General features: G+C 41.8%; 1 pseudogene; it reads left to right on the top strand.

Moving 5' to 3' along the window:
• The first annotated feature begins 2,585 nt into the window (after positions 1 to 2,585).
• LOC100343816 (casein kinase I pseudogene) lies at positions 2,586 to 10,520 on the top strand (annotated as a pseudogene).
• The last annotated feature ends 225 nt before the right edge of the window (positions 10,521 to 10,745 follow it).

The raw sequence follows: 10,745 nt of genomic DNA, 5'->3' as shown, positions 1-10,745 counted from the left end.
GGCCGCATTGTGGTGCAGCAGGTTAAGCCGCCGCCTGTGATGCTGGCATCCCTTACCGGCTCTGGTTTGAGTCCCAGCTGCTCCACTTTTGATAAATCTCCTTGTTAATGCACCTGAGAAAGCAGCAGAAGATGGCCAAAGCGGTTGGGCCCCTGCACCTAAATGGGAGACCTGGAAGAAGCTTCTGGCTCCTGCCTTCAGCCTGGCCCAGCCCCGGCTTTTGCAGCCATTTGGAGAATGAACCAACAGATGGAAGATCTTCCCCCAAACCCCGTAACTCTTTCAAATAAATAAATTAATTAAAAAAAAAGAAACATAATTCTCTGAAGAGTATCTTGATGCTATAACTGCTACATATACTTACAAATGTTAGACTTTCATTTCTGTGTGACTTTTTTTTTTAAAGATCTATTTTATTTATTTGAAAGTCAGAGTTACAGAGAGAGGTAGAGACAGAAAGAGGGGTCTTCTATCCGCTGGTTCACTCCCCAGATGGCCACAACGGCCGGAGCTGTGCCGATCCGAAGCCAGGAGCCAGGAGCCTCCCCTAGGTCTCCTATGTGAGTGCACAGACCCAAGGAGTTGGGCCATCTTCCACTGCTATCCCAGGCCATAGCAGAGAGCTGGATCAGAAGAGGAGCAGCCAGGACTAGGACCAGAGCACATATGGGATGCCGGCGCTTCAGGCCAGGGCTTTAACCTGCTGCGCCACAGCGCCGGCCCTGTGACTTTTGTTGGTAGCTTTATCTAGTCATGTGAATGCATCATTATTCACTGTATTACCACAACAAAAATTATAGGTGTGAGCATTTGGCCTTACAGTTAAGACATCTGCATACCATATTGGAATATCTGGGTTCCATTTCCAGATCTGGCTCCAACTTCCTGCCAATGCAGATCCTGAAAACAGCAAAGAGCTGCTCAAGTTAACTGGGTTCCTGTCACCAAGTCTAGGAAACTCGGATTGCATTCTCAGTTTCTGGCTTTGGCTGAGGCGCAGCCCCAGTCATTGTGAGCATTTGGGGAATGAACCAGCAGGTGGATGTTTGTGCTCTTAATTAATTAAATAAATAATTTTTTAAAAAAATTGTAGAAATGGCATTTGAGAGTAATTTACACTCATGGGAAGTATGAGTCTAGATTTGGTATATTTTGGAAGGCCCTAAAAATGGTATTCCATTTTTTTTCATAGTCAGAAAGCTAGATCAATTCTCAATGTGAACAGCAGAACCTGTAGTACCAACTCTAGAGTACTGACAGTGCTGAAAACAGCCACCATAATGCAGGAACTCACATTTGGAAACTGAAAGGCTGAATGTCTCCTCCTCTAGCATCAACTAGATCCTTTCAGTTCCTCCGGGACCCAAACATGAAGTTGTCCTCAGTCTTGTTTGACGTTCTCCCATTCAGTCATGATGTGCTGAGACAACATATTGGAGCAGTCATTGGTTTGAATCATTACTATGCTTTTATTTTACTAAAATTTCATTCATTCATTCATTATTTATTTGAAAGACACAGAGAAGGAGACAGAGAGAGAGACAGAGATATGGCACATGTACTGGTTTACTCCCCAAATGACTACAACGCTGAGGCTGGGCCAGGTCAAAGCCAGGAGCCTAGAACTCCACCCAGGTCTCCCACGTGGGTGGCAGGGACCCAAGTGTTTGAGCCATCACTTGCTGCCTCCCAGGGTGTGCATTAGTAGGAACCTGGAATGGGAAGCAGAGCCAGGATTAGAACCTAGACACTCCAATATGGGATGTAGACCTCTTTAACCAGACGTGCCTGAATTAAGCCAAATGCCTGCCCCCATCACTGTTCTTGTACTTCCACTCCCCATTTCCAAAGAGGACCTCACCAGAATGAAGAAAGCAGTATTGCTAGGAAAATTAAACGGTTTCACTTTCAGTCGGATATTATGACCACACACTGCATCTTTTTATTAAATTAGGAGTCGCATTCCTCATTGTGAGGCAGGAGAGACTATATAGATGCCTTGCTGAGAACTGTGTATCCCTTCAGCACTGAGTTCCTTCTATTCTGATCTGCCAGCTCTCAGCTCTGGGCAGGCCTTGCAACCGGTTGTGCACAGGAAGGGCTTACTGCGGCTTCCACATGCAGGCTGTCTTCTGGGAACTCTACGTGCGCTACGAACTCAATCCTCAGAGAAATCTGAGGATGTGTTACGGTGACGCCCTGCTATACACATAGGAGAACTGAGGCACAGAGGAGACATACCACTTTCCAAAAGCCACGCAGTTGGCACTGTCGAAGCCAGGTGTTAGACCCAGGCACTTTGGCCCGGGGGGTTCAGTCTTAACGCCAATTAGTCATACAAGATTAAAAATAGCAACAAAGGCGTCAATAGTAAGAGAGGTGAAGTCAAATCCACTCTGACACAAAGTTGTTAAGATGACTAAGAAATGTTTAGACAGTTCTAAGGAATGCCACATTCCTTGTTTCCAGGGACTGTCTTTTCAAACGCCCTTACCTCCCACCCCGCTCTCCCCGGGGCGGCAGCACTACTGTGGGCGCGGTATCCGCGCTCTAACTCCCCCCCCCCCCCCCCTTTGCAGCAGGCGATGTCTCCGGGGAACCGAGGCAGGGGCAGCCGTCCAGAAAAAGCGGCCCGGCCTGGGAAGGGGTAGACCCCCTCACAAACTGCAGCCTGGCCCAAACAGAGCTGATGGAGCGGCGGATTCTCTGATCTTTGGCCAATTGTGGGCTGTATCACGCTACAAAAGGCCTCCCACCTCCGTTCTCCCCTTGGGTGGAAGATGAACCTCGGAGGCCTCCGCCGTTTGCTCAGCGGGGCCGGGCCTTCGCAGCCATCTTAGGCTCTCCAGGCGGAAGTTGTTGGTGTAGACAAAGGCTGGTGTGAACGGGGCGGGAGTTTGCGTCTGGCCCTTTCGGGGACATTTATCTGGTGATTAAATCACCGTTGGCGAAGGAATGGCCCTGAAGCAGGAATTTCAGCCGGCCAGGCGTTCTCATTTGCTGTATGTGAGCAGATGCTTCAGGGTGTGGCTGGCATCCCGCATATACCGTGGTATGATCCAGTAAAAAGACTAAAATGTGCTAGTCCTGGATCTTCTGGGATTCAGCCTCCAGGATCTTTTCAGCTTCTGTTCAAGAAGATTTCACAGTGGAAACTTTCTTATAGGATAGCTACTGGAAGATAAGTAGAATTGAATATCTGCATATGCAGAATTTTGTACACAGAGGCGTTGAAGTAGATAACTTCCTACATCACGATAATAAGTTACTCGTTATTGATTTTGGTTTGACCAAGAAGTACAAAGACAATAGGACTAGGTGACACATGCCATGCAGAAAACATAAAAATCTCCCTGGCAAAGGGCAAAATGCTAGTAGCATCAGTGCACAGCTTGGCGGCGAGCAGAGCCTTGGAGATGACATGGAATCATTAGGATATGTTTTGATGTACTTTAATAGAGCCAGCCTGCCATGGCAAGGATTAGAGTCTGCAACAGAGAACAGAAATAGGAAAAGATTAGTGAAAAGCTGCACACTCCAGTTGAAGTTTCATGTTACTGCAGAATTTGCTGTGTACTTAAACTGTGGCTGTGGGCTGCACTGTAAGGAATCCTTAGATTACATGTATCCGAGACAGCTATTCTGCATCTCAGGACTCAGAACCAGCAAGACGACTTCACCTTTGACAGTAAAGCAGGAAGCAGTGTAGCAAGCAGCCTCTTCCAGTGGGGAAGTTCAACAGGCCTAAATCCCCATAGAGAAGCCAGCTGACAAAACCACAAGTAACAGGAATGGTTTTTAAGCATGAATTGAGGCACAAAAGACACAGAACATAATATAGGGGCAGCGTTTGTTTCTCCCCAAATCTAATTGTTTTTGTTCATATGTACATAATACAGTGGTTGTGGACAACCATTTACTTGGTTTAAAGAACTTACTTTCAGTATAAACTGACTTTGGGTAGCATTGGCAGATACCAAATTCTAGCTGCTGTAATTATGTTAACTGAAATAGTAAATCATGGTGTCTGGTTTTCTATCGTATTTGTTTTTCAAATGGAAAAGTTGGCTAAATGGTTGATACAAATTGGCAGAGAAATTGTGCCTATGTCTTTTGTTAAAACCTTTTATTTTGAACTATAATGCTTTGAGATCTCATTTTAGAAAGAAATGCACAAACAGTGTTCAACCACAGTTGTGATAGTTTTTAAGTACTTGAAATTGCACATTCTTAGGGTTTTTCCATCCCTGGGATTGGCAGGTTGTTCACTTAAAACATTCTTAAAATGGCTGGCTTCTTGTTTGCAAGCCTGCTATTATAGCAAACAAAGATTCTGGTAACTGAGCATATGAGTGACTGCCTGATAACCTGTGCTAGAAATAATAAAATTTAAAGTAAAGACACAAGAAAGACTTAGTGACTAGTAGGTTATCTTTAGGACTCTGTATTAATTATATAATGTTCTTTATATTTTCTAAAAAGCATGCTTGTCACAGGAATTTAGTTAATATCTTACATATGAACATGTATATGTTGCTTACATAATCACTGTAAACATCTATATGACCCGAGATTTTGTTTTTACTTTGAAATGGGTGCCTTTTTGTTTACAAGTTCATTAAAAAGTAAAAATTGTTTCTGTTAAAAAAAAGAGTTTAACCTGCTCCAGTATGTGATATATTTTCCCCCAAAGAAATTGATTTCTGCACAGTGTGTGACTTGAAACTGCCAAGAAGGTTAATGCCCTAGGCCCTGGCTACAAAGTAGGATTTAAGCCTGTGGAGTTATATAGCTGAGGGATATTTATCATGGATTTTTGGAAGGTGCCCCCTCTCTCTGGGAGCCATTCTGCATTCTGGCTAAGCTTCCAGCCAAATGTTCATTTTGGGGAGCAAGAGATGTAGGATAGAAAAAAAAAGGCAGCTTAGAGAAGAATCTGCCAGCAGATACTGAATCCTATTTTGTTTAGCAAAACCATTGTGAGAGATTTCTACTAGACTGATTTTATTGTTGCAAATCCAAGATTCCACTCCAGATAATAATAGCTATAAAAATGCCTTGCGTATATAAAATTTTAATACTCACAATAACTTTATGAGCTAGGTATCATTAGAAATCTTCAATATGAGGCTTAGAAATGTTGTCACTTAACCCAGGTCACACAGCCAGTGAAGGACTAAGTTGAGAATCAAGTTCAAATCTATCTTGAGTCTACAACCATGCTCTTAAGTACTATTGTATCTGCTTCTTAAGTCATAAAGGAGCCAGACTAATTATATGCAACACAATTGCCTTCAACTAGGCAATTTAGCTTTGAGGGGGAAGTGGGGGATATTTCTCTGTCCACCTGAGATATCAAAATTCCATAAGGTTTTTTTCCTACTCACTAGTTTACAAAAAGTAATAAAATGTCTCTCCGGAAGCAGCATATCCAAATCTGAGCCACTGTGAGTTGCTTGAGAACAGTCACATCTTTATTGAACTTTGTGCCCCTAACACCTAGTCCAATGAATAGTAGTCAGTGATGCCTGCTGAATGAACATAAGAATGATTTAATTTTCTTTGCATTATCCTCTTATCTGAATTTTTTTAAAAAAAGATTTATTTAGTTACTTGAAAGTCAGAGTTACACAGAGGGAGGAGAGGCAGAGGCAGAGGCAGAGAGAGAGAGAGAGAGAGAGAGAGGGAGAGGTGTCTTCCATCCACTGGTTCATTCCCCAGTTGGCCACAATGGCCAGAGCTGTGCCAATCTGAAGCCAGGAGCCAGGAGCTTCCTCCAGGTCTCCCGCGTGGGTGCAGGGACCCAAGGACTTGGGTCATCTTCTACTGCTTTCCCAGGCCATAGCAGAGAGCTGGATCAAAGTGGAGCAGCCGGGACTCAAAATGGTGCCCACATTGGATGCCAGCACTACTCCCGGATCCACTGATTTTGTTTTTTGAAAAACATTTCTTTATTTGAGAGGCAGAGACAGAGCAAGAGGCAGCAAGTGAGAGAGAGAGGGCTCCTATCTGCTGCTTCACTCCCAAATGCCTACAATGGCCAGTTTGGGCCAAGGCCAAAGCCCTGACTTAGGAACTCAGTCCAGGTTTCCTATATTGGTGGCAGGACCCAAATACTGGGGTCATTACTATGATAACCTTGGGTCTGTATTAGCAGGAAGCTGAGGTCAGGAGCCAAAGGCAGGTATCAAACCCAGGTATTCTGATAAGCAAAGCATCCATCTGAATTGTCTCAACTACTTGGCCAAACATTTGATTCTGATTTGGTTTTTAATTTAATGTTTTGACTAGATAATACTTTACATCGTTCAAAATTCAAGACCTGAGGGTATGCAGTAAAAAGTCTCTCTCCCCCTCCTAGTTTCTAGCTAACTAGCTTCCCTTTCTCTGAGTCATCGTATGATTGGTTTCCTGTGTATTCCTCTGTAAATTTTAAGCATATTTAAGTAAAAATCTATATTTATCCCTTTGAACACAATATAGTTCTTATACATATTTTCACTATAAAAAGTAAAGTCTTATTTATAAAAATTTGACCCTTAAAATATATAGAGAAAAATTCTAATATTGAAGTAACTTATCAGAAACATTTGGAGATATTTTTCTCTGATGGAATTATGAGATATCCTTTAACTACTCTTTTTCATTCTTTTTTTTCTCTAAGTTGAATCCAGATGTTAACAGGGAATGGCCAGACAGTATACCTAGTCAAGATTTCAACTGAATAGCTTTTAACTTTGGCTACTGCAATAAATAGCAGGGCACTCTGGCAAGACAAAGGGGCAACTGTAAAATCAGGATTTCCAGGATCTGAAGGTTCCTGCTTTCTGACAAAAATTATGGCAGGGTAAGGATGAAAATAACACCGAAATATTTTACAGCAGACGTCTTAAGGGGATCTTTTTTGCAGAATCTATTCACATTTGTGGTGACTGGAAGACTGTAGATTTGAACAGTTGTAGGCAGGGACTGAGAACACTGTGGAGTTAGTTTGTCAGTTCTGCTTTGTGTGGAACAGCATGCATCGGTGGGGATATGATGGTGTGGAATGAAGAGTTGAGTCAGCAGTGAACTTTGCAGCGACAGCAATAGAGAATGCTGACCAAAACAGCCTCCTTAGCTTTTTTTTTTTTTTTTTTTTTTTCAAGCTAAGGGCTACTTCAAGTTACAAGGTTTACTTGTACTCTCATTGGAAAGACTGATAATTTACACCTTATCCCGGTGTAAATGTGTTGAAATATTTGATACAGTTACTGTGTATGTATATGTATGTATACTTTATGAATGTGTACATCTGTGTATATTTACACTTACATATAAAGACTTTTACTAATTAAACATTTTCCTTTACAAGAAGGGTTCTGTAAATTCTCAACCCATCAATTTTTTTCTTTTTTGTTTTTGAGATTGCAATTAAAAAAATCTTGGCCAGCGCCACGGCTCAATAAGCTAATCCTCTGTTTGCGGCGCTGGCACACTGGGTTCTAGTCCCGGTCGGGGCGCCAGATTCTGTCCTGGTTGCCCCTCTTCCAGGCCAGCTCTCTGCTGTGGCCAGGGAGTGCAGTGGAGGATGGCCCAAGTGCTTGGGCCCTGCACCTGCATGGGAGACCAGGAGAAGCACCTGGCTCCTGGCTTCGGATCAGTGTGATGCGCTGGCTGTAGCACGCTGGCCGCAGCAGCCATTGGAGGGTGAACCAATGGCAAAAAGGAAAACCTTTCTCTCTGTCTCTCTCTCTCACTATCCACTCTGCCTGTCAAAGAAAAAAAAATCTTTCATGTGTTTTTCAGAGAATATCTGGATTTTGAGAATTTAAATGCAGTTGTAATGTGGCTTGGTATGGACTGAATAGGGAAGTAGTAGCCCTTATAAATTGGTGTCTGAAGTCAGTAGACTACTGTCTGAGAATGCCACAGTCCACACAAGTATTCTCCAAGGTTCTGTTTTGAAAGTGTTCTCTTTTTTCTTTTAGCTTCGATGAATTGAGACTAATATCGTCAACAAAAAAAGTCAAAACGTCCTCTGTATTGTAAGTCAAAGCATAGAAAATACCCATGCAGTAAATTTCCAAGAAGAATGTTGTAAAGAATTGCTTTCAATCTTCTAACCGCTGGCCTTGCTCCGCTCATTGTGGTTGTTAAATTCATTCCTTTCTCTGCTACAGTAGCCTATTAGTGATGTGGTGAAGGTAGGGACCCTAGGCCCAAGGGTCTGACACATGGTAAGCACTCATTAAATATTTGTTGAGTACATATTGAATACATGTACATGTGTTAAAGAAATAAGACAGTGAAGATGAAGTACAAATATTTCCCCAGGAACTTTACATAAATGATGGTCTTTCTAGCCCATTGATACCACTCTTTATTATCTCCTCTGATACTTGAAATGAGATCTCCTTGGGCTTGTGATTCACTGTCTTGAATTACTCCAAAGTGTTCTAATTGCCTCTGGAAAGTTAATGCTTCTAAGGAACATCTTTAATCACACTGAAATAAAGATGTTCTTCACCTTGGCATTCATGACCCTCTGTAGTACATCCCTACTGTTTCTGTTTTCCACTATATGCCAAATTCATATCCTATAGTTGAATTAGGCTGGGCATCTTCCCATTTCTCAAGCAGATATCACACTTTGTTGCTGCTGTGTGGACATGCCTTGTGAAATTCCATATTCTTCTATGTGAAATCTATTAGCCATTTTATGATGTTTTTCATCTATAACTACCCCTCTTATACCATATATGATGTCTTCTTCCTCTACCAAATATTACAACTTCTTCTATACTCACATTTTTCTCTTCACTCTTGAATTACTCTGCTGTAAGGATGGAGATTTGTTGCTTTTTTTTGTACTCTACAACAGTGTTATCCAATTTTCCTGGAAATTTCGTGTTTGGCCTGGAGAAGTTTGCTAAACAAGTGCTCTCAGTGATTAACATCATATAAGTTTAGAGAGTCCTTCTAGCTCTGAGAAGAACACCTTAAGTACTCAAAATAATACCTAAAAAGTAAATAAAATTCGCTGTGTAAGAAATAGCTGTTGGATAGAAAAACCAATGACCCATCTATATATGAAAACATAGGTTTATGTTTGACTTCGATCTCTCAACAATATTGCAGGAATAGATTCAACAGACCCTCAAACAAGATGATGATTTGTATTTGGGCACACAAATTCAATTTTAGACAAACATATCTTTTTTTTTCTTGACAGAGTGGACAGTGAGAGAAAGAAAGAGACAGGTGTTCCTTTGCCGTTGGTTCACCCTCCAATGGCCGCTGTGGCTGGCGCACTGCGGCAGGTGCACCACGCTGATCCAAAGCCAGGAGCCAGGTGCTTCTCCTGGTCTCCCATGCGGGTGTAGGGCCCAAGGACTTGGGCATCCTCCACTGTACTCCCGGGCCACAGCAGAGAGCTGGCCTGGAAGAGGGGCAACCGGGACAGAATCCGGTCCCCCAGGCAGGACTAGAACCTGGTGTGCCAGCGCCACAGGTGGAGGATTAGCCTATTGAGCCGTGACGCCAACCACATATCCTTTTTACTATGTAACATATAGGTACAGTATTGGAAAAGTGAGGGATTATGATGCATCTTATTTTAATTTTTAACAATTCAGAAATGTTCAAAGAAAGTTATCTCCCTGTGGGTATGATTCAGTGGCAATAATTAATAAATCATTCGTTTTCTAAAGAGAATATTTGAACGCTCATCATTAGCCCATGTTATATCTGACCACTTCATGTCCTTAAAACATGTACCTTAAAAAGAAGCAGCAGTTCACCACCTAGAGAATTGTCTCATGATATGTAGAAAAGACATGTTTAGATATCTCATGATATCTGAAGACATGTTTAGATAGAATACCTAAGAAACACACTTCTATTTAGTTTTCATTCATCAGATTTTACTCGTTCTTCCTTGAACATCCACCTGACCATCTCCTTTCTTCAGATGCCTTTTCTTTACAGGAGACTGAATCCTGCCTTCTGTCCCTGTGTTCTTTGACTTCCGCTTGTCCCTACTAACTATCCAGTTTTCATCCTTTAATTTAATTCAAATGATTATAAGATACACTGAGGTCCATCTAATTCCTGATTGCTTGTTTATTTAGGAAAAAACAAAACAACAAACCTAAATGAAAGATCTCTGTGAGTGAGATCCTGGCGGAAAGAACGGGTCATCAAAGAAGGAGGTAACTTTCTCTGAAGGGAGGAGAGAACTTCCACCATAACCTTGGCAACTCAAGACAAGAGCCTAGGGAGACTACTGATGCCATAAACAAGAGTGTCAATTTGTTAAGTCAACAACAGGAGTCACTATGCACTTACTCCTCATGTAGGATCTCTGTCCTTAATGTGTTGTACATTGTAATTTAATGCTATAACTAGTACTCAAACAGTATTTTACACTTTATGTTTCTGTGTGGGTGCAAACTGTTGAAATCTTTACTTAATATATGCTAAATTGATCTGTATATAAAGATAATTGAAAATGAATCTTGAGGTGACTGGAATGGGAGAGGGAGCGGGAGATGGGAGGGTTGCGGGTGGGAGGGAAGTTATGGGGGGGTAAAAAGCCATTGTAATCTATAAGCTGTACTTTGGAAATTTATATTCATTAAATAAAAGTTAAAAAAATAAAAATAAAAGAGATATTTCCTTTGATTAAAAAATGCATAAATTTTTTGAAAAATTTCTGACAATTTGTGGAGTCAAATCAGGGAGTGCTCAGTCACCTACCATCT

The sequence above is a fragment of the Oryctolagus cuniculus genome, chromosome 5, assembly GCF_964237555.1.
Source record: "Oryctolagus cuniculus chromosome 5, mOryCun1.1, whole genome shotgun sequence".
Lineage (NCBI taxonomy): Eukaryota > Metazoa > Chordata > Mammalia > Lagomorpha > Leporidae > Oryctolagus > Oryctolagus cuniculus.
The sequence above is the reverse complement of the archived record's forward strand: the minus strand, read 5'-3'. Positions and strand labels throughout refer to the sequence as shown.